The sequence below is a fragment of the Triturus cristatus genome, chromosome 11 (assembly GCF_964204655.1).
Source record: "Triturus cristatus chromosome 11, aTriCri1.1, whole genome shotgun sequence".
In the NCBI taxonomy this organism is placed as follows: Eukaryota; Metazoa; Chordata; class Amphibia; order Caudata; family Salamandridae; genus Triturus; species Triturus cristatus.
The window spans coordinates 307,686,493-307,708,233 of NC_140594.1; positions in this window are offsets into that span (position 1 = coordinate 307,686,493).

Below are 21,741 nucleotides of genomic sequence, written 5' to 3' on the forward strand. Positions count from 1 at the left end.
AGTGCGTGTAATGTAATGTAAATAGGTCAATGGGTCACACTTTTGTCAGAGAGACCATATTGTTGATAACTCTTTATGAGTTAAAATCCTAATGTGGAACAGTGAGCAAAAAACTGTTATCAAAGATGCATGCAAACTGGGCTAGGGCGTTATGATTTCCCCCCAGTTTTTCATTATCCTAATGTGGCAAAATGGGTTAATTTGGGTAGAAATCAATTCTTATTAATAAAGAGAACCCCCCATCCATGGTGCTAGGTTTTAAATTCTAGGTTTCTGATTCTCCTGACCAAGCACTCTTAAACTATCCTGCCTACCTGTATGGATGACATGTGACTCCTACACCTTCTTGTCCTCTCTCTTATGTAACATTTCCTATGCACTGATTTACACACTTATGATTGATTGTCTCTATGTAATCTGCGTGATGTAAAGTGTTCTGAGACCTTACACTGATAGGAGCGGCGCTATAAAATGAATTAAATGCACCTGAGACTGAATGGTTACGAAGGCTTGAGGGGCGCTGTCATAGGATGGTTATGAAGAACCTGTAGTGGAGGTGGTCATTGGGGGTGCCAAAAAGCATTGTCGCACTTGGCGCCACGAGCACTAAAGCCGGCCCTGCCTGCGCTCACTGCCTTATATCCCTCTGTAACCCACACCTCGCGCTAACTGCCATGACATATCCCTCTGTACCCCACACCTTGCGCTAACTGCCACAACATATCCCTCTGTACCCCGCACCTTGTGCTCACTGCCACAACATATCCCTCTGTACCCCGCACTTCGCACTCACTGCCACATATGCCTCTGTATCCCACTCCTCACACTCACTGCCTGATCGTTCATTTTACCCTGCCATTCATCTTCTACGTGTTCTCTCCCCTTCCACTCTTTCTACCTCTGTTCACCCCTTTACTTCTTTTTGTACCTTACTTCTTTCTCAATATCTCTACTTCTTTTCCTCTTCAGTAACATCTGTGACACATCTCTGCACTTCCTTTATATCAACGCACCCCTCTACCTCACCTGTCTACCTCAGTCTTTATTATTCCCTCTTCCTCAGCTGTCTCTACCTGTCTCTGACACACCTCTACCTCTCTCTACCTGGCCCTCTCACGTTCTACGGCTGCGTTATTGTGCCCTCTCCATCTTTGATTTACCTGTCTCTGCTCCTGAATCTTTTTCTTCTACACCTCACTTCTTTGTCTACCCTTCACCCCTCGCTACCCTTCTGTTTGCCTCACTACGGTCTTTACCCGACCCACCTTCAGTGCCTCTTCCCATTTCGCCTCACTCCCTCACAGCGCTCTCCTAGCATGCATCTGTTTCTCCCCTCATCACCATGCCTGCCTCTACCCCGCCTTACCTTTCTAACCAGCCTAACTTTCTACCTTCCTGTTATTCCTGGTAGTAAACCTTTCATTTCACCCCTCCGGTTGTATTACCTACGCATTCAAATTGAGTAGGTCATTGCTGTGCTCCCAACCCGACATCGAGACCCAGTCCCCTAGCCTCTCAACATGCCCAGATATAACAACAAGCTTTGGCATAGCCAATTGGTCTCGCCTTTGGGACCTGCTGCAGAACTAAATACTTATACTGCCGGCATCATACTTACCCAGCGCCAAGACGCCTTGGCAAAAGTGCGCTATATAAGTTCTTCAGTCAGTGAGTCAGTCATAAGGTCCCAAAGGCGAGACCTATTGGCTATGCCAATGCTTGTTTTTCTCAGGTTGGCCTGAACATTACCCGATCCTGATTGTCTGCCATTTTAGCCCCGCCCCTATTGAATAACATTAGCCACGCCCCTTCATTTGCCAGGTTCGCCCCCCCCTGGAAAAAGTTCTGCGGACGCCCATGCCTCTTGCTGCTCGTTTCTAACCTTTGGGACTGGGGGAGCCTCAAGGCCCCCACAATCCCAGCCGGCTCCCTGCAGGAGCTGGCATTGCTGTTGCACACAGGAAGCTGCTGGAAATGCAGTTCCCTGCATGCAGGAGCAATACTTTATTCTCTTTCCCTGCTTGTATGTCTGCAGGCAGGAAAAGAGAGAAAACCTCTGCTTTCCGCGGGCGGTAGTGCTTTGACTGCTCATGCCCGCTGGAACTGGAGTGTTCGTTTCGACTTGGTGGGAGCTGTCACGGCTCCCGCCAAGTAAAAGCAAACAGCAATGTCCATTGTGGGAGCACCAAGTGGCAAAGCAACAGCCAGCCCTGGGGAGTGGTGATCCCCAGGGCCATGTATGACTCTAGGTTCGGGACCGCACAACCCCCTCCTTTCTTGTGCATTGGCCGCCCCGGGGAGGTGGTGGTCCCCGGGGCCAAGAACGGCACGGAAGGGATGGTAGCGAGGCCCCTCTCCCATTCTTTCTAAAAATATTTGGCCCTGAGGAGGTGGTCATCCTCGGGGGGGGGGGGGGGTCCGTGGAGCCCCCATTTTTGTGTTAATTAGCCCCGGAGAGATAGTGGTCCCTGGGGCTCAGGGGAGTCCACGCGTCTCCCCAACAATGTTTGATTACCCGGGATGGTGGTGGTCCTTGAGGCTTATAGAGCCCAAGGAGGTGGGTCCCATTCACCCCCCTTCTTCATTATGTAACTAAAGCCCAGGGGAGGTGTGGTTACCAGGGCTCTATGGGCCTTAGGAGAGAGGCCCCATGTGCCTCCTACTTTTTATAAACAATGGTCTCGAAACCTGACCCGTTTGCTTGGTATTAAAATTGATTTTAACTGACCCATGAGTGCTCTGTTGTCCTTCGGAGATGTTGGTGACAGATAGATAGATAGATAGACAGACAGACAGACAGATAGATAGATAGATAGATAGATAGATAGATAGATAGATAGATAGATAGATAGATAGATAGATAGATAGATAGATAGATAGATAGATAGATAGATAGATAGATAGATAGATAGATAGATAGATAGATAGATAGATAGATAGATAGATAGATAGATAGATAGATAGATAGATAGATAGATAGATAGATACCTGTCTCCAATAGCCTATTCCTGCTGTCTGATTGGAGAACTGTGCAGTGACAAACATTTATCTCCTGTCTCTGTGTCCACTGCCTGTATGCTATATAATACCAGGCAGTATGTTTGCCCTTCCAGTGTGCTTTTACCTGCTTAATAAGCCCCCACCCACCTCCTTTGCTATCGCTCCATTCCACCCCGCTTTCCTTGGTTCCCACCCTCCACCTCCCACTTCCCTTCCTTCCTGCCTTCCTTCCGACCTTCATTTGATTAGGAAATGATATCTCGGCCCTCCGGCACAGCCTGCCTTCCCAAGGCCCCCTTAACCAATCCCTTATTCACACTGTCGCCATCCCTCTGTCCGTCCCCGTCTCCTTTCTTGCACAGCTAATCCTCAGCTGAGTGAGCAGATCTGGAGTTGTTGCACTTCTCACAACTGCCCTGTACCACCTCACACCCGCATCCGAGGGACAAACTTGCTTTCCTGTGACTTACATCCACATGCCCTTTGACTGGGTGTTGCAGAGTTGAACAGCCGCAATTTAGTGCAACAGTCAGGAATCTTTTATGAGCGGGTCCGAGCTGGTTGTCTCGCTGGGAGCTGCTTATTTTTAGCCAAACCCTGCATTGGCGCCAGTTAGTTTAATTTAGCCAAACCCTGCTTTGGCGCCAGTTGGTGTAGGCTGCTCCTGAAACTACCAGGGGTTGCACATATGTGATCCCCGCCCTTCCCGCGGGTCGCAATTAAACTTCAGAAGCGGAGATATTAATGATCCCAGCTCCCCCCGCCCTTGATATCACACTGCCGTCCCCCACAACGGATAAACTTGTTCGGATTCGTGTGAAACAATCACACAGAGGGACCCGGCGTGCGCTGTGCACGGCCACGTTGCCAGGTGAACTTGACTGACATTGCCTTCTGAGGCAGGTGGCCAGTGGCCTCGTCTGAATGCAGCTCCGGAGAAGAAACACGGTCAAGCAGAGGATAAAGTTCGGACGGAGTTACTCCTTGCCCAGGAATCTGCCTGCAGAATAGCAGGCGCCTGGCAGGCTCGGCGCAGGGAGGGTCTCGTGATGAAAGAGACGAAAGTTGGCTTTTATCTGCCTTGAGCATCAGACCTGCTCCCTCCCCGGCCGAGCAGTCGGCATGCTCGGTAGGTGAAGGTGCGAGCCGCGGGATGTGGAGGCGGGCGTCACACCGCACACCTCAGCGCCTCTGTCCGGGCACTGCGGCGCTTTCTGTGGGCTCGTTCCAAGGGGGCACGGGGAGGGCGAGCGGGTTATGACAATGAATTCAAAGACTTCAACGTAGGGTTTTTTTTTTCAGCTCACGGTTGCGGTATTTAAAGGTGAGTGTTCAGCGGTCCGCCATACTGTATCTCGTGTTTCAGTACTATTTAATATTACAGGGAATGTTTGTGGGTGGAAGTGGGAGGGGCGTCAGAGTCTGGAAGGGGCAGGTTGCAAAGAAAATGCGGGGCAGGCTATTCGCCTTTGTTGGTGCGGAATGGGTAGTATACCACAGCATGGCACGTTCCATGTTTGTGTGTTCATTGTGAAATGCGGGTAGAGGGCTCTGCGTTTGTATGTGTGTGTGTGTGGGAGGAGGGGTCGGATGTATACGGGAGAAGGGGCTGTGAGTAAGGTGGGGCTCTCGGCTCTCAGACGAGGACACTGAGGCGAGCGTTGTCTGTACGCTGCAGCCTAGGAGACGTCCCAGCTCCGTGGAGTAAGTTCCCAGGTCGCACGCATCAGTCACTCCCCGCGCTCACAGCAGCAGTTGCTGCTGTCTGCAGCGGGAGAGCAAAGTGGCAATTCGATCCCCTGGCAGATGACAGATTTTTTCCCCTGCTGTTGTTTTTTAGAGCAACTTTTAAAGGCCCTATCTATCACTATGGGATCGATGGCTACCTTACTCAGACAAAGTAGTGGGCTGTGAAGGGAGGGGGCATCTGGAGCAGACGGGCATGCAAAATGCAGGATGGCTACTGTCAATAGCGAGGTGACAGGGGATGAATAACCGGCTGTCGAAAATCTGCTGAACTAACGTTCGCCATGTAGCCACGGACACGTTTCCTCGATTTCAACATGGTGTCCGTTCCTGTACCCGGACTGGGTTTCAATAAAGGCACAGAAGGCTTGCACTGCGAGGCGAGGCACACAGGCGGCTGTCTGCGGGGCAGGACGGGGGCAGGCGCGTCCTCACTGTAGGAATACTCCTTTGTAGCCCACCCCGAGGACGAGGGACGCACATACAGGCACAAACACAGCCACAGACAGACACGACCAGAGAGATATACATACACAAACTCGCGAACGCAGAGACACGCATAAAGACTCATGCCCCCACAAACTTAAGCGCGATTAAGCACATGCAAGATGCATACACAAACACACCGGCGTACACTTACCACACGCACCGACACACGCTCACACAAACACAACCACGATGCATATATAATCACAGGCTTACACAGGCACATACACCCACCAACAGGCACATACACACTCTGGCAGTCACACAGGCACACGTTTACACATGCAAACACATAGATCACACATAAGCATACATGCAAGAATAAAACACAAACTTTGCAACAGATTTGCAAACAGGCACTTACACTCACACTTGCGCATCAATGATAAACAACTAACAGGCACTGACAGCCATATTCACAAAACACAGACAGAAATACACACGCATTGGCACATTAACCCTCTCGCGAACACCAATACGCAAAACAACACAGACACATTCACACACAAAGACACAGAAGAAAGCACCCAATATATCACGTTCCAAAATGCTTTTGAGACAGACGTACTTCTTACTGTTCACTCATCATTTGACTGCAAACAAACTACGTTAAAAAGACATTCACATCGCGTATCTTTTCATATATGAATCCGACACAGTTTCCACTGGGAAGTCCAGTTCACAGCCAGCACCCCGGGGCTCTCTTTTCATGCGTGCGCGTGAGAATATCAACTAAGAGAGTCATAATTCTGGGGAGAAGGACTCAGACAAAGATAATGAAGTCATAGACATCAGTTCATGGCCATATACATGTCTATGTATGTACCGCACGTAACATGAACATGTACACATATATGTATGTATACATGTGCTGGTTTCTGAAAGCATGTCAGCATAGTCATTCGCACGTACACGCAGACACTTTTACATGTGAATGTGTATAAAACCCACAGACATTGATATTATAAACACACAGACATACATATATATATATATATATATATATATACATATATATATATATATGTATATATATGTGTATATATATATATGTATATATATGTATGTATATGTATATATATTATACTTCCCCGCGCGTGTACACGTATAGAATGTCCAATGAAGATTTATGTTTATGTGTACATTGATGTACTTGTGAATGTGTGTATATATATATATATATATATATATATATATATATATATAACACCTGCATATAGCTCACATAATGAAAAAGTACATATTCGTCTGTGTATACACTTTATTGATAACATTTAGAATAAGACAAGAATCGTGCCATTGCTCATACATTTGTACGCACATCTATTTATTCGCTCAGAAAATGAAGTAAGATAAGGCTAGCCTATGTTCCAATTTGTGAATAATTGTGTATTTTACCTAAAACACGCATATATACATACATACAGTATGGGCTAATTTGTACTTCTAGCATGTTACGTGTTTCATTATTTAACCTTGCAGGGCCTTCTTGGCGCTAACATCAAATGTGGGCATCCTTTCTAACTAGTTTTCTTGTATTTATTTTTGGAATACTATGGTTCTTAATAATTTAGGAAATGTAAAACGGTCGACAACGGTTCTCAAGTTTAGGAGAAATGAATTCCAAGCTTTTGTTGTCACGAATGAACATGTCCCTCCGCAACGTGTCATTTTTAGCTTTTAGTTGGACATTAAAAACAACGCATGCATTAGTATGCATATGTGAAGCCCTGTGTGCGCCCTCTCTCTTCTCACACCCGTGTTTGCATGCATGTCACCTTAAAGGGGAGACGGTGGCTGATACCATTGTGAAAAGACAAAACTAAAGTTCGGGGTTCTTCGATGACGAATGTACAGAAAGTATCAATCCACTTGCTTTCCCAGACCTGGCTTAAGGAGGTGTTAGAATTAAGATTTAGAGCAGATGAAAGGCATTCGGCACACCACGTTTTGCCCTATTACAGTCCCCACGTTGACAGCCACATCTGAGCCAACCCGGCAGGCTGACCCTCGAGGGAGCTCACACGTATAGATTGCCTAAAGATTAAAACAATGTCATTTTAGCGAGACAGTGTTTACCTTTCAGTGAGATGTCTGCTATTTTCCAGTGCCACCCCCGGAAATGGTTCAAACTTGGGCTTTTAGTTTTTCAACCCAGAATATGTGAGAGTGCCAGCGATGCCTGCTTTATATTTGCCAGATCCCCGTTTAAAGGCTTACATCATACCGAGGGGCCCCGCGCGAGCGACCAGAAATCTTACCCGCGTTTATTTATTTTGGCTGCAGTAAATGGGATTCCTGCTAACGCGCTTTATTTCAAAAGTCGGATGAGCAACAGATTAGCCCGCGAAAAGTAGGAGATTGAACAGAACAGCATAGACAGAGTGAAAAATGAAAAGAAAGAGGGGCAGGCAATGGAGGAAAGAAAGAAAGAAAGAAAGAAAGAAAGAAAGAAAGAAAGAAAGAAAGAAAGAAAGATATTTGCTTTACATGACTACTTAAGAAAGAAAAAGAGGGGAAACAGAAGGAACAGTGAACAACATATACTCCATAACTAGCCCTGTGCGCTTCCAGCCTACACGTAGAACAGACTTGTCGTGTCGAATTGTTACAATATTTCAGTCTGAATGCTTTAAACGGACTTTAAGATGTGCAAGTGTAGCGCGTTGTAAAGGCGCCCTGCCCTTTCTCGCCGTGCACGCCGGCCCTCCGCCCCCACCGTGGGTCTGGAAGAGCTGGCGGCGGTGTGTGCCGGGGGGCGCACGGTTCTGCCGCGGGCCTGCACTTGCAGGGACTGGGGGTGTAGCTCAGGGGCTGGGGAAGCCCGGTTCTGCTTTGGATCCGGAAGGTACCCGTGGTGTACCTCTTGGGCCGGCGAAGTCCCGTTCTGCCGGTGAATTGTAAGGGCCGATATTTTACCTCAGGTGCGAGTCTCAGTTCGGCCTTGGTCCTGGAGGGACCGGTGGTGCACCTCTTGGGCTGGCGATGACCAGTTCTGTTGTAGGTTTAGACGGTACGGCGGGGTACGGATGCCCAGTCCGGCCCTGGACTAGCGGTGTACCGATACCTGGTCTGTCCTGGAGGTCCAGCGGTGCGCTACGAGCGCCGATCAGTTTCTCACAGACAGTGTCTCTGCGTGTTCCGGACCGGCCGTGTCTGATCTCACTGTTTCCGAGAAGGGGCAGCGTAAAAGCCCTCTCTCCGTGTGCCCTTCGTAGATACCTGGCACTAACCGTGCCACCCCCGGCTTCGAACCGAACCCTTCAGATCGGCCCTTCCAGGGTTGCGTGAAGGCTGATGGGTTCACACACGCACGGCAGGAAGCGAAGAGCGCGGGAGACACGATCTGACGAGATTGTTAATATTATCCACGAGCTGGGACCCTGAGTGCGTCACTCTGCGTCCGCGAACTTCACCGAATATATTTTGTATTTAAACACACGAATCTCCTCGACTGGTAACATAAAACGTGCATCCGACTACATACCCCACGCTCAGAAGCCTTAAAATACCCTCAAGAAATACGCCGGGCTTCCTTCCTCAACCCGAGATCACATCAGCTTAATTGCACTTTAATTATACAGTGCGCCTCATTTTTACCGTTTCCCCGAAAACCGAATCATAAATACACTATACACCTACTTACCTACGCACAATGGGCTCTTCGTGTAGATGCACAGAAACTCGACTCTTTACACAGTAAGATTTTTTGTTAATTAAAATGATATGTCCCAGTGGGACGCACACAGGACTGCAAAGTGCCAAACACACAAACGATGAGTGATTGATATCAAATGACTTGCGCGAGCCCGGCTTGCCTGCATTTAGAGCGCCCGGCCCGTTGGAATCCAGCAATAATTAGTAAGATCTAATTTAATTCACTATCACAGGCAAGGCTACACAACCCAAAATTATATTTTACACTCATAGCATTTGAAAGAAAAACGAACCGTTCTTCTGTACTTGTTTTAAGATCAATTGAGTTCTCAGGATATCTCACTGCTCCCTTTTCCCGGGCTTCTTAATATTCTGTTTTATAGACTTTGATGGACGATCGAAGCGTGAGATATGATTTCGGATTTTTGCAGATAATAAAAATACAGAGTTCCGAATTTACGGTAACAAATGTAATCTCAGTCATCGAACCGTACCTTTTTATCGGTACTCGTTCAGGCCATTTATTTAAAATTATAAATTAAGCTGACCGGTATAGACCTATTAGAACGATATTTTGAAAAATATAACTAACACTTAAGCTAAAATCGCCGACTATTTTGGGGGTCCGAAGCTCTTTCTGGCGCTATTGACGTTGGACCGGAAAGTTGCAGGAGAGGGCTCATCGGGTGGGGTCTGTTCCAGTTCTCCCTTTATCTTATTTTTTTTAATAGAGCGGGAGCTACCAGGGGTAATACATACAGATGGCTCAAGAGAGGTTCTTTGAAAGATCCCCTGCCAGAAAAGCAAATAAAAAGCACCGAATATAATTCCGATTTAAGAGGTACAGCAATACCAGACGTTGTTTGTAAATTTACAACACGCAGAACTTTGTTCCAGCTCTCCAGGCAGAGAATATCTGTTGCTATCAGACAAGAGAAATGTGCACGGAGACATGCCCCAGCTGTTTGGTGCTATATATTAAAATGCTTGCGCCTCTTTCCAGGCTTTGATGTTTACATGCATCTATAGAGACCTCTCTGTACAGGAGATTTGAGTTTTATTTCTGCACATTTATCTCGCTTAAATAGGTATGCATAACCAGATTCCTGGATAGATAGGTCGTGGGTGGATAGACGGGCAGGCACAGAATAATTCATCAGGTAGATTAAACAGGTAGATAGACCGAATGGGTAGATGGATTCGACAGGCTTAGATAGATTGTGTGACAAGTACAACATTTCCAATTCGTGCTGCCATGCTTTAAATTCTAAATAAGTTAGCTTGCATTGTATTAATCTGCTGAACATGTGTTCCCTTTGGTTTCAAGACAAGGCATGGCCACATTACATTTATTGCACTCTGTGCCAACAAGACAAGCTGGAAGACGGAGGGTTTTAATTTGTGCAACATATTTGGTAGTGGCTCCTCTGTTACAATAAATAAAGTTGAATTAAAGTGTGGGAAGCTGCCCCCCCCATGCACACACACACACACACTTGCCACTTTCTGATACAGGATGGATAATCAGCTCTTTGCTAGTTGTAAAAGCCTGAAAGTTTGAAGGGGGTGTTCTGGGTCATACATGACTCCCCACGTCTGATGAAAACACCTGCAAGTACTGTGTGTCCTTCCCTAGATAGAGCACCAATTGTCTTGGATTCCACTATGGCCATTCCAGTCCACTGTGTTCCTCAGGTTTCTCAAGGTAACCAACACACCCCTGATGAGCAGATAAGAGAGGTTGCCTAAATCTGGAGTCCGAAGTCGCCCTAAAGAGTTCCATCTTCTGAAACATTCAAAATATTATCCATGGTGCAAAGTCCATCTCCTCCACTCCACTGCCATGGGTTCTCACTGACTCTCTGAGCACAGGATTGGACATGCCTTGCCGGTCATCAGAATTTCTCTACAGTGTTGAACAGGTAAAGACCATCTGACGGGCCTGATTGCATTATCATTGCAACGTACATACATTACTTAAGACTTTTTTTTTGGTGGGTGACTGCCCACTTCAAAGAATAATCACAACCCTTGTGAGGGTGAACCCTCCAAGTCACTACATTAACGTGAGCTCAGCTCAGTGGTAGCTGTTGCGCAGAGCAGACAAGCTTAACTTAGGGCAATGTGTAAAGTATTTATGCAGCCCAAAAACAACAATAAAGTCAGAATGTCAAACAATAAATATCAGAAACCGAACTAGAAAAATAGGGTAAAAATTAATGGTGGGTGTAGTGCTCTGCTCCGCCCGCGGAGTGTACGTAGTGCTGCCTGCTTCGCGGTTCACGAAGTAGGTGTAGCAGGCAGCGCTACACACACGCCACGGCAGAGCAGAGCTGCCCGCCCCCCGCCTCCCGCCCGCCCTCATTTTAAAATAATTTAAAGTACTTTTTCTCACGAGAAATGTGCATGCGTGGGCGTCCGCGCATGCGCATTTGTGAGAAGAAGTTGCCGTGAACCAGGAAGAGGGAGCCCCGGGATGACGCACCGCAGGTAAGGCATTTTCTCTTACTTTTAAAATACTTTAAATTATTTTAAAATGAGGGCGGGCGGGCGGGAGGCCGGCGGCACATAGTGGGGCTACGCGGAGCGTGCGTGTGTGCGTAGATTTGGCCGCACTACGCGATGCTCCACGTAGCCCCACTACGCCCACTACACCCAGGGTTAGTAAAAATGAATCAACAAAATAACACCAAAATGACAAAAAATCTAATAAGGAGAACTGGAGTTATGATTTTTAAAAGTTTTAAGTAGGAGAGAGTTAAAGTCGTTCAAGGGGGTTTAAAATTTTCTGAATTGATATGCATAGACTTCTTCAAAGCCAATCGATCAAGATGTGTGGTGAGGGGTAACCAAAAAAGATCAACATTACCTATAGGTTTGCAAGCGGAGGCAAAAGAAACATCCAGTCTGTGAAAATGACATAAAGAGTTCCACCAGCCTTGTAAAGAGATGTTTGTGAGAGATTTCCAGTAAAGTTAGACTTACTACTCCTAAACTGAGAAAAATCCTAACTTTAAGACTTCCGGTATTCACAGAAGGCATTTAGAAGTCCTAAATGCCACCAAGTCGAGAACCAGCAGCAACCACCTGAAGTGCATCCTGCTCAACACCCGCTCCGTCCACAGGCACGCCGTGGAACTCTGGGACCTACTCGACGCGACAGCACCTGACGTCGCCTTCCTCACCGAAACCTGGATGAACGCCTCCTCAGCGCCCGACATCGCCACAGCCATCCCGGACGGATACAAGATCACCCGGAAGGACCGCATCAACCAGACGGGAGGAGGCATCGCCATCATACACAAGAACACCATCCGCATCTCGACTAACTCCGACGAAACCTTCACCGCCGCCGAACACCTGCACTTCCAGATACACACTGACCCCAAGACCACCCTCCGAGGCACCCTCATCTACAGACCCCGGGGACCACGCACACAATTCAGCGAAGACATCGCAGACTTCATCAGCCCGTACGCCCTCCCCTCCGCTGACTACATCCTCCTAGGGGACCTCAACTTCCACCTGGAGAACAACAACGACAGGAACACCACTGCCCTGCTGGACAACCTCGCCAACCTCGGACTCAAGCAACTGGTGAACACCCCCACCCACTACGCCGGCCACACGCTTGACCCCGTCTTCTCATCCAGCAAGCACATCTCCTTCAGCCACGCCACTGGACTCCACTGGACCGACCACAGCTGCGTCCACTTCAGCTTCAGAAGAACTACGACCCACCACCCGCAACAGGCCCCCCGCCGGAGCTGGAGCAAGATCACCGCCGAGCAGCTCACCACCTAACCTCAGCCAGAACACTCCCGCCAGCACAACGGACCCCAACGAAGCAGCCAGCAACCTCATCAAGTGGCTGACCGCCTGCGCCGATGACCTCGCACCACTAAAGAACCCTCCCAGCAGACCCGGCAGCAAGAAAACCCCCTGGTTCACCAACGAACTCAAGGAATCCAAGAAAAACTGCCGCCCCCTCGAGAAAGCCTGGCGGCATGACCAGACCACAGACAACAGGACCGCCCTCAAGCACGCCACCCGAAAACATCATTAGCTGATCCGCGCCACCAAGAAGTCGGCACTCAAAGAACGACTTGACAACAACGCCCACGACATCAAGGAACTCTTCAGCATCGTCAAAGAGTTCTCAAACCCCAGCGCCAGATACAACGACATCACTCCCTCGCAAGACCTCTGCAACTCACTCGCCTCGTTCTTCCACCGCAAGATCGCCGACATACACAACAGCTTCGACGCACAGACAACGCACCCTACCACCGAACCAACGCCCGCCACCACCACCCTCTGCAACTGGACCCCGATCAGCACCGAAGACACCACCCGCACGATGAACTCCATCCACTCTGGATCTCCAACTGACCCCTGCCCACACCATGTCTTCAACAAAGCCGACGCCATCATCGCACCCCATCTCCGGGACATCATCAACTCCTCCTTCCACACCGCCACCTTCCCGGAGAGCTGGAAACACGCCGAGCTGACCGCCCTCCTGAAGAAACCAACGGCAGACCCCACCGACCTCAAGACCTACCGTCCCATCTCGCTCCTTCCTTTTCCGGCCAAAGTCATCGAGAAGACCGTCAACAGACAGCTTGCCGCCTTCCTCGAGACAAACGGCTCCCTCGACCCCTCGCAGTCCGGGTTTCGGGCCAACCACAGCACCGAGACCGCCCTAATCGCAGCCACCGACGACATCAGAACCCTGATCGACAACGGGGAAACAGCGGCCCTCATCCTCCTGGACCTCTCTGCGGCGTTCGACACTGTCTGCCACCGCACCCTAGTGAAGCGCCTCAGCAACATTGGAATCCGAGAGAAAGCACTGGAATGGATCATCTCGTTCCTCGCCGGAAGAACCCAGAGAGTCCGCCTCCCCCCCTTCAGATCCGAGGACACCGAAGTCATCTGCGGCGTACCACAAGGATCTTCACTCAGTCCAACCCTCTTCAACGTCTACATGAGCCCCCTAGCAGCCATCGCACGCCAACACAACCTCAACATCATCTCCTACGCCAATGACACCCAGCTGATCCTCTCCCTCACCAACGACCCCACCACCGCCAGAGCCAACCTACACGAAGGGATGAAAGACGTCGCCGACCGGACGAGGAACAGCCGCCTCAAACTGAACTCGGACAAAACGGAGGTCCTCATCCTGGGATCATCACCCTCCGCCTGGGACAACTCCTGGTGGCCCCCGGCCCTGGGCACCGCTCCCAAACCCACAGACCACGCACGCAACCTGGGCTTCATCCTGGACTCCTCCCTCTCGATGACCAGACAAGTGAACGCCGTCACATCTTCGTGCTTCAACAACCTGCGCATGCTCCGCAAGATCTTCAGATGGATCCCCACCGAAACCAGGAAGACCGTCACCCAAGCACTCGTCACCAGCCAACTGGACTACGGGAACACCCTCTACGCCGGAACCACAGCCAAACTTCAAAAAAGACTCCAACGCATCCAGAACGCCTCCGCACGACTCATCCTGGACATCCCCCGACACAGCCACATCACCGGACACCTGAGAGACCTGCACTGGCTCCCCGACAGCAAGAGAATCACGTTCAGACTCCTCACCCACGCACACAAGGCTCTCCACGACCTGGGCCCCAAGTACCTCAACGACCGCATGACCTTCTACACGCCCACCCGCCAGCTACGATCGACCAGCCACGCCCTCGCCACCGTTCCACGCATCCGCAGAGCCACCGCCGGAGGAAGATCCTTCTCCTACCTGGCAGCCAAGACTTGGAACTCCCTCCCCACCCACCTTCGGCGAACCCAAGACCATCTCTCCTTCAGGAAGCAGCTCAAGACCTGGCTGTTCGAGCAGTGACATTTCCCCTTCCCCCAGCGCCTTGAGACCCTCCCGGGTGAGTAGCGCGCTTTACAAATGCCGTGATTGATTGATTGATTAAAGTTAGGAGTCCTAACTTTACTACTCCTAAACTGAGAAAAATCCTAACTTTAAGACTTTTGGTATTTACAGAAGGCATTTAGGAGTCCTAAAGTTAGGACTACTAACTTCTGTGAATACTGAAATGAGTAAGTGCCTTCTGTGAATACCAAAAGTTAGTAAGTTTAGGATTTTGTCTTAAGTTAGTTCTATGAATCGGGCCCTATGAAGGCTTTCGAAATTTTGGTTCAGGTGGAGTGGTGGCGTGTCCTAAGTGCAGAAGCTCGAACAAAGATGATTTGCACATGTTTCTGCAGTGCCCGAAGATTCAAACGTTTTGGGAGGCCGTGAGTAGTTGACTGTCAAGTGTTCTAGGTCTGCAGATCAAGGTAAGTGCTGAGCTGGTTATATTTGGAAGATCAGATCTGCAAGGTAAGGGCTCGAGTGACAGTGCGAAGCTTGTATTTTATGCTATGCTTCTGGCTCAAAGAGAGATATCTAAACTATGGGTCTCTCCTGCCACCACAACGGAGGGTGGTTGGCTACAATCAGTGAGATTTGTTGCTAAGCAGGATATTTCGGATCAGACGAGAAAGAGATACAATTTCTGGAAGCTTTTCTAGCACAATATGGTTGAAGGTTGGGGTTTTTTGGTTTTACAGTCCAATAATTAAGCCTATATCTGCCTCGGCTGGTGGGAATCTTCTCTGTATATGCAGGAAGACAAGGGAAAGGGTTTGATTGTGCGCTGGGGGAGGAGGCCCTCCAGTGGTATTCGAGTGTGTTCCGGTCATGGGGGGCCTTTGTTCCCTAAGCTTTTATCTACCCCCTTGTATCCAGCGAATGAGGTTGAAAACCCAGGGCGGTTTCGTAAGAAGAAGGGTGGCAACAAGGCAAATAAGGACAGAAAAAAAAGAAGCAGCAGGTCCAGTGCTCAGGGCTCGTTTAAGTTTACAGACAGCAAATCCAGTCTTCTTTTAATCTTCCACAGGTCTAGAAAGTGTCCTTATGTAGGTGCCTGGAGGTGCCACATTTATGCTTGGCATGAGCAAGTGGATGAGAAGGACCTTTGGCCCCTGCCTAACCAGTGGGGTAAAATCTCACAGGGCCAACCCTACCCACTTTTTCAGTAGTCCATGTTCTCCTTATTGCAAACAGGCCCAAACTGCTGTGTCAGGACATTTTCAAGATGGTGATAGCCTTTTATCACACTCAAATTGATCTGAGGGAGGTGTGTGTGTGCATAGGAAGTGTAACATGGTAATCCTAATGTCCTTCCACATCCTAATGTCCTTAGTGGATACACTAATATCCAGTTAGAGGCAGACACTGTACCCACAACAAACACAAAGGTTGAAGCCTGGTAGGACAAAAGCAGGGACCTTCAGCAACCAGACAATGGAGCCACAAGAAAATTATTTGCATCCTGTTATCTCCCTTTCAACTAATTTCTAAAGGTATCCCTATCGCCACCCTCCACACTTTAATGTCTGTATCTCCAGCCACAGGAATGTAGGCAATACACTTCATCGGTCTTTGGTAAGCTGTGTCCATCCTCCATTTTCTGCCATGCAAAATCAGGGGCTTCCAAAACTGATCCCACTTGCCTCAGTACTCAGATTTACACAACACTTTCTCTGCCAGCATCTGCGTGGTGGGATATAAAGCATTAGTCCTAGTTGCCAGCCAGTGAACAGTCTTAATTTTAAGTTGATTGAAGTTTTCCTCTGACACCCTCCACAAAGCGGGCACTTCCCCCAGTACAATGACGTAGGGAGTTACGCCAAGGGCACCTGGATGGGTGGTATTGGAGGGGCACTATGTCGGCCATGAGTGTTGAGATGTGGCAGCGGCAGACAAATCTGAGCTGCACAGGCTTCCCTTCTGGGTCGCCATACCAAGTGTTTGCCACCCAGAGTTAGCCTCCCTGACCCTCAGAACATCGGGTAGATTGGGAGTGTAGGATCGCAAAGGCTGTTGTGATAAAGCTGCCGATGAGACCTGGGCCTCTGCTTGAGCATGAGATGTTGCTCCCCCGCTTCTGCTGGCAATGGAAAGTACTCAGACCTGCGTTTGGGATGGTATGCTGGGGATTGTAGCGCCGGCTACTTATACTTGAATATAGGGTACCCACTGATCACTTCAAAGAACCAACAGTTTGCTCAAGTGCAGAGATACGATTGTCAAACGCATTTAGGGCTGAAATAATCTTCCTTTCAAAGACTTTGAAAGAAGCCAAAAGACTATCAACTGGGGTGTTCTTCCTTGTAACTTCAGGATAGACCGCTGTAGGTGTAGATGGGGCATGCACACTCTCAGGGATAATCTTCCTCCTCGATTTGTTGACAGCAGGCAAACCCGGGGTGGAATTTTTGTGTCTGGTTCCCACCACATCCTTTTTTACTCGTTCCAAGTCTCCTCCTACTGCTATGACCTCCCCTCCAAAAAAAAAAATTTCGAAATCCTTCACTCTTCTATCCCTCCACTATCTTTTTCAATCAAAATAACAGACTATCCACTTTTCAAATTTCTTATTTCCCTATACTGATTCACCACTAATCCTTTAAGAGTTCCAGAGTAGCGTGCTACTTGCTGAAAAAAGAGCTTCAACACCTCATCAGGGGTAGCAAGCACTATATAAATGCAAACCTTTTTTCCCTCTTCTAACCCTCCTTTACTCTGCTCTACCCAAATAATTGAATAAGCTATCCACCACTCAAATTACTTTCATATATCACTATACTAATTCACCACCAATCCTTAATGGGTTCCAGAGTAGCATGCTACTCGCTGAAAAAAGCGCTTCAACACCCCATCAGGGGTAACAAGCGCTTTATAAATGCAAACCTTTTTCCCTCTTCTATCCCTCTGCTATACTTCACAATCCAAATAACTGACTAATATCCACCACTCAAATTATGTTCATATTTCACTATACTAATTCAACATCATGGGGTATGGAGTAGCGTGCTACTCGCCGGAAAAGCGCTTCAACGCTTCGCCAGGGGTAGTAAGCGCTATATAAATGCAATTACAATACAATACAATACAATGTCCCAAGTGTTACATGTGGCTCAACAGACCTGTGGCTCAACAGACCTGTTAAGCAAGATTTGTTACCGTAGTATCATAAAGGATGCCCACAGCCGATACCTGGCATATTTTGTAGATTTCAAAGCAGTCATATCTGCTTATTCAGGTCAGCCTATTGTTTCTCCTGGAACCATTTCACACCTTTTTCACACCTATTTAAAGCTGAGCACAGGCTGAGAACTGATAGAGATTTATGCTAATTGGCCTTTTGAGTTCAGGCAGGTTAAGGGAAACTACCTTAAAGTTATTTTTCCTTAATATTTATTAAAACTCCAAGTTCACCGCTGAATTTGGATTTTAATAACCATTAAAAATAGTGGTATAATTATTTTTCTAGCTATTCCCATTCCCAAGAGCCAGTATTAGTATTTTTAAAGTGTACTTTGGTTTTCTACATAGTACAGCGAGGCCTGGCACAGAGAAAGTAGCTTTTTGGACCTCATCATTTTTATTATTACTTATGTTTCTAAAATGCACAATTGCCGAGGAGGCGTGCTGACTCTAAACATCCTAACATGGTCAGTCACGCTCTACTCCACCATTACCCAGTAAAAAGCCAAGTTTTGATAGATTTACTGAACTGACCAAGATCAGGGAATTTTTGCAGCAAACTTGGTACGTTGTTCCACAGGCAGGCTGCCTGCACTGAGAACACTCTGTCTCCAGGCTGAGAAAGTCTGTATTTTGCTTGCTGTAGGGCACAGAAGGTGTTGGATTTTAAATCCAACACCTTCCCTACTGTTGCACAGACTGGAGTTGGAATAGAAAATTATACTATTCCAACATCCATCGCCCCCTACAGCAAGTCATTGTAACGACTTGGGTTGTAAAGGTATTGTAATGGTATGCGATGTAACAATGCGGTCGTTGTAACAACCGCATTATAATGGCATGCTATGTATCGCATGCATTGTAATGTGGCCTATTCATAAAGGGGGAGCACATGTACTTTACTACTGGTTAGCAGGGGTTAAGTGCACAGAGTTCTAAAGCCAGGGCAAAAATATGGGGGGTATCATGCGGAAGATGGTCATTAACTACACAGACATATTAAAGGAGTAGAAGATGAATCCATACAGAATGCACATCTCAGTGCTACATGTTAGTCTTCCCCTCTTTTTTTGCTGTTAAAATATGGACAGTCTTTCCATGTAGGATTTCAAGTCTATTTAATTCTCATATTGCTCATATTACTCTGCTGCAAACCAGTTGCTTGAATACAGGACATTGTTTGGAAAAAAGTCCTTTAATTAAACTCAAGGCCCTAAAACATCATTATGTGATCTTTTGCCTTAAAACTCACTTCCTGAGTGAATTTGCATCTTCTGTATTTGAATGTCTATTTTACTTGCACTCCCTGACATTCAAACTTCAGTCTTCGAATTATTTGCTAACTCACCTCTGTGCTGTCGACATTTTATCACTTACACCTTAATGTACCTCACTGATGAGACAAGTCATGTACATCATCCAGTAGAAGGGCACGGGACTGTCCCTTTTGGGATGGGTTGAATGATGATTTGTGTATGATTGCTGTCTCTCACTAATGACACACATCAGCTAAACAACTACAGAACTGAATCCACCCAAAATAATTACTGATGATTGATATAAATTGACTGGTGTCTCTGTCTATTAACTGTAAACAGCATGCTGATTTACATACCTCTGTGATTTGTACCACCAACAAGAAACGCACAGCTTTATAGAACCCTGCCACTGGTAATCACCAGAGGCCGAAATTCATTGGAATGAAACAATTTATCAATTTTACTGTTTTGTTTGGTAAGCCTGGATTTTTGGTGTGTCCAAATGTGGGTCTCTTTTTTATGTTGGACAAAGGATCATGGGCACCTCATAAAAAAAACGATAACCATCTATAATACATCTGGCTTTGCTTGTGCAGACCATATAGAACGCAACAGCCAGACTCGTCCTGGATCTCTCTAGACAAACCCACATCACCCTCTTACTCAGAGAACCCCTCTGGCTCCTTGTACAGAGAAGATGCCAGGTCAAGCTCCTGACCCACGCATACAAGGCCCTACACACCAGTGGATCCACCTACTTGAACCACAGCTGAAATTTTATCAGCCCATCAGACAGCTCCGCATAGCAGCACATATCTAGAACAAGCTACCCTTTCAATTCTGGGCATCCCCCCCTCTTCCAGAGTTCTGAAAGGCCCTGAAGACCTGGCTATTTGGCTAATTAACTGACCCTGTGAGCGCCTTGATACCCTCAGGGGTGACAAGAAGTGCTCTACAAATCAATTGACTGATTGATTGATCGTATCTCAAGCAGAGTGGATGTATCCTGCTGGTTTGATTTCAACTGACTTTATTGATGTAGAGCCAACAATAATGGTCATAGCTAGATCAAAACATTGTAAAACAATGCAGTCCATAGTATTTGCCAGTGATGAATATTTACTCAAAAAGCTCAGTCCATAAGTTTTCTAAAAATCTCGTATCCAGAGGTGGGTTGCAGTCTTGATGTGCAATAGCAGTTTGTGCTGCATCTCTTTGAAGCAGAAAAGTACTGCAATATGTCTGAGTTTTCCCCTTTCCTACACAGAGCTATGTCCCAGCAGCATGCATCATGGGATGGACATTCTCTTTTCAGCATGGCCTGGGCGAGCTGCATATGGTTGGTTGAACCCTGTCTGATATGGCACATAGGGGATGAAATTGGTGGAATAAAATGCAGCTCAAAGAAATTACTAGGAGATAGAATACATAAATGCATTTCCCTCCCTTGTCTTTGGAGACATAGACATGGCCTGATATTACCTAGGTTTTTTGTACCATTGGAGCACAGGATGTACCTCACCAATGATGAGCCAAATGGTTCAAAACATGTCTAGGGTTTCATCTGTTTCAGAGAGAAGTAAGCTGGTTTGTTCCTCTTGAGTTAGCGCAAAGATTAATCTGTAATGTATCCTGCTGGTTATGATTTATGGGGACACAGACAATTACGATTTAATAGAATTCAGCCCAGTGTAATTCACAGTGGGCCAGATTGATTGAAGCAGCCCCATCGAACAGTATTTACTGTCTCAGCCAATTTATTGTTCTAATTAGAAATAATCATCACTTAATTCCTTATGTAGCACCGAGAACCACATTTTTGGCATTTTTAAACTCTCTGCAATAAGTTGTGAGGATAAAGATTCATAGTTATTTAGTCCTTGCTGTCCTATCCATCAATTAAAAAAACAAAAAATGTGATCTCTCTGATCTCAGAAGAGAGACCCAAAGGTTATCCCTCCCTTTGAGAGTAACTACTGTCCTCTGGTTGGCTGAGAAGGACTGGTAGTGGTGGCATCTTTAATTGCAGAAGATGTGAAAATCCTGTTTCGCTTGTCACAGTCATGGGAGAGATGCTTACTGGCCCTTCCTGTCTAATCCCCATGCACTGGGGCCTTTGCTCGATTCATTACGGACATGAGTGAAGAGTGCCTGTTAACTCTTCATTTAGGAGTTAAGGTGACCAGGGAGTGTGCCAGTTTTGCTTGTTTTGCTTTACTTTATGGGGACCTTTACTGATAGATTTTGCTATGCTATCATATGTTAACTTATGTTGTGTATATTTATAAAGTACACTGTCACCCGCAAGGGTATCCTGGCAAGAGCTACCTCTATTTCTTAGCAGACCCATTTTAAGCACCTTGTTTTTATACACTGGGCCTTTTATAAGCACTGTCTACTTTATCTAATTGTATTAAATCAAAAGAGGGAGAGAGAAGCTGAGATCCATTTGGCTTCCAAGAGAGAATCAATTATCAAGAGAGAATGGATCACTTGTACCTGTGTAACCAGAGTCAG